This window comes from Merops nubicus, unplaced genomic scaffold (assembly GCF_000691845.1).
Source record: "Merops nubicus isolate BGI_N331 unplaced genomic scaffold, ASM69184v1 scaffold29406, whole genome shotgun sequence".
In the NCBI taxonomy this organism is placed as follows: Eukaryota; Metazoa; Chordata; class Aves; order Coraciiformes; family Meropidae; genus Merops; species Merops nubicus.
Genome location: NW_008614905.1, coordinates 9,651 through 13,094, shown reverse-complemented (window position 1 = coordinate 13,094; position 3,444 = coordinate 9,651).

Genomic DNA, 3,444 nt, shown 5'->3' with positions numbered 1-3,444 from the left:
CTCCACCAGTCCCCCCACTGCAGATGGTCCAGCCCCAGGACCCCACACTCCTCCCTCCAGACCCTGAGCATCCTGTTCATGGGCCTCAGGGAAGGGAAGGTGCAGGTGGGGGTGTTATTGCCCCCCCTGCAGAAACCCACAGGCACCAGGGTGCCGGGGAGACTGAGCCTAGAGCCCAAGTGTGGGGAGGAGCAGCTGAGGGAGCTGGGGGTGCTGAGCCTGGCGCAAAGGAGGCTCAGGGGAGACCTTCTGGCTCTGCACAGCTCCTGACAGGAGCCTGGAGCCAGGTGGGCTCTGCTCCCAAGGGACAGGACAAGAGGGAACAGCCTCAGGTTGCACTAGGGGAGGTTGAGATTGGACTTGAGGAGGAATTTCTTCTGCAATAAGGTTGTTAAAACCTGTGCCAGGCTGCCCAGGGCAGTGGTGGAGTCCCCACCCCTGGAGGGGTTTCCAAGCTGTGGAGATGTGGGGTGAGGGACACGGGGCAGTGGGGACCTGGCAGTGCTGGGGAAGGGTTGGACTCCATGAGCTCAAAGGTCTCTCCCAAGCAGAACCATTCCATGATTCTCAAAGCAAAGGCTCCTGGCTGGCCCACTCCTGGAGCCCTGGTCCCTCAGGAGCAGCCTGGCACCAGGAAGGTCACAGCATCTGTGTGGTTTGTAGGATTTACTGGTGCACCCCAAATTAAACCCTTTCTGCTGGCAGCCCCTGCCAAGGCCAGGGCACCCCAGCCCCTCATCTCCTATTTATCTGCCCTTTTCCATCCTCCTCCTCCTCTCTCCTTCCCTCTCAAATCAAAAAGAAGGAGCACTGGTTCTTTTTACTGAAGATATTTTTTAAACAAAAAAATTCTCTTGCCTTTTTTGTTTTTTTGGGGGGTTGTTTCCTTCCTTTTTCAGTGGCATGACTGTGTGGAAATCTGTGTCAGGAAATTCAGCAGCGTTGGCCAAGCTGGAAATACAATTCAAGAAAATGTATTTTTGAGAGAGCCCAGAGATAGTTCATTTGTTGAGGAATGTGGGTATTGTTGTAATTGGGTTGTTTTGGCAGGTTTTCCCCCAGCAGTGCCAAGCCTGCATGGCTACAGCCCTCCAGCTTCCCCACCCACCCCCAGGGAGGTTCTGTGCTGGGTGCTGGGGTTGATCTGGGCATAGAGGAAATAATATGGGGATATATTTTATATATCTATAACATAAAAGTACATATCATACCACTTAGCTTGAGGTTTGGAGGCTGAGGAGCCCTGAAGCTGTTCCAGAGCAGAGCAGGGGGGGTTGGTCCCTTTCCAGCCACCACAGAGGTCTCAGCGCAGGGAAGACCCTGCAGCCACCCTCTCATCTCATCTTCCTGTCCTGTTCCTACCAATTTTCAACCCTTTATAAACAAAAACCTGACTTCTGAGACCCCTCTTCCCCCAGTGGCTTCCTCCCTGGCGTCACCCCAGAAAGCAGCATCACGAAAAGCCCCAAGACGCGGCGCTTTCCCCTCATTTCAGAGGGGCTCTTTCTGCTCAGGACTCTGCCCCCAAGTCCAGGATTGTCACCAAACTGTCCCCAAGCTCATCTGCCCTTGTGACAGCACCACAAGAAGAAAGGCAACAGAACATGGCCAGTTGTTGGCTCCTGTTCACAGCGCACGAGCCCCTGCGCCTTGGCCAGCGTGGCTTTCGCAGCCCCAGGCTTTTCTCTGACTGGGAGGACACTGTTCCCTCCCGAGCCTGGCTTGAATCATCCCTTTGCCACAAGCACTCGTGAGGCTTCGACGAGCTGTCAGCATCTTCCAATCTTTTCCTTCTTGGGAGACTTGGCTGCAGCCCTGCAGTGGAAGCCCCGAGCGAGGGTGCCGGTGGGGGCCCTGCCTCCGGCGGAGCACGGCCCTCCAAGGGGCTGGGAGCACGTTCCCTGCCCCTTTCATGTGGCTGCTGGGCCCTCTCTGAACATCTCCCAGGGCTCTGCTCAGTGTCTGCTGGCTGGCGTGCTGAAAAGCCAGGAGGAATGCTTTGGTTTTGCTCGGGAAGGGCGACGCTGCGGGAGGTGGGACTGCCAACGTTCCTCCCGCGCGGGGGGCTGCTCCTGGGCAGCCTGCCCCTCAGAGGCCTTACTGGGGTCCCCCCCATGCTGTGTCACCCCCGTTAAAGGCTAAGGGGGGTTTAAATCTCAGGCCAAAAGCTGTTCTGATGGTTGGACTCCATCTTAAAGGTCTTTTTGAACCTAAAGGATTCTAGGATGGAAAGCAGCAGCAGTGATAGGATGAGAACAATGGCTTCAGGCTGGAAGAGGGGAGGCCTAGACTAGAAATGAGGAAGAAGTTCTTCACTAGGAGGGTTCAGAGGTCGCCCAGGGAAGCTGTGGATGCTCCACCACTGGATGTGTTCAAGCCCAGGCTGGATGTAGCTTGCAGCAGCCTGGTCTCCTCAGAGCTCTCTGCCTGTGGCAGAACGATGATCTTCCTGTTACAAAGCTGTTGGGATGGCTGCACTTATCTCTAAGCTCCCTTCCAACCCAAACCACTCTGTGGTTCTGTGATCTGACCTGTCCCCCAAAAGCTGTGTCCCACCAGCAGGTTCCCAGCCAGCCCAGGACCCTGCCCAGCACGTTGGGCTCCATGGCTTGAGGAACAAACCTTCAGGCTCTGCGGGTCTACCTATGAGCAGCTTCTCACTCCCTGGAGGTCCAGGCAGCATTCAGTCCTCATCCCTCTGGCCACTGCCAGCCTGTCGAGCTCCTGTGCAGTTCCACACCTCAAAACCAAAGGGCTGCACACACACAGCTCAAATAAAAAGTCAGAAACTGGCAAAAATGTTTAATATTAGTTCTGAAGAAAAGAAGCGACGATACCGAGATGAGAGAAGGAGGACTGGGGGTGTGCAGGGAGCTCTCCTGCAAGCTGTGAGCCCCGGGCTGGGCTCTCCACAGAGGTGTCCCCACTCACTCAGCACGTGGGGGGCAACACGAACCCACTGGGGACAGGAAACACAACGAGGGGGGAGCCAGCAGGGGCTGAGCTCGGCTCAGTGCCAGCAACCATCAGCAGAACTGCAAGAGAAGGAGTTCAAACCCCTGTTAGAGAAACCTCCCTGCCCACAAGACAAGAAGGGTTCAGGTGATGGGCTGGTTCTCAAAGCTGGAAGGGCTGGGGCCTGGCAAGCATGCCCAGGGGGCCAAGAAAGCCACCAGCATCCTGGCTTGGCTCAGCACCAGTGTGGCCAGCAGGAGCAGGGCAGGGATTGTCCCACTGGACTGGGCACTGGTGAGGATGCACCTCAAATCCTGGGCTCAGTTTTGGGCTCCCCACTCCCAGAAGGACCTTGAGGGGCTGGAGTGAGACCAGAGAAGGGCAATGAAGCTGGGAAAGGGTCTAGAGCCCAAGTGTGGTGAGGAGCAGCTGAGGGAGCTGGGGGTGCTGAGCCTGGAGCAAAGGAGGCTCAGGGGAGACCTTCTGGCT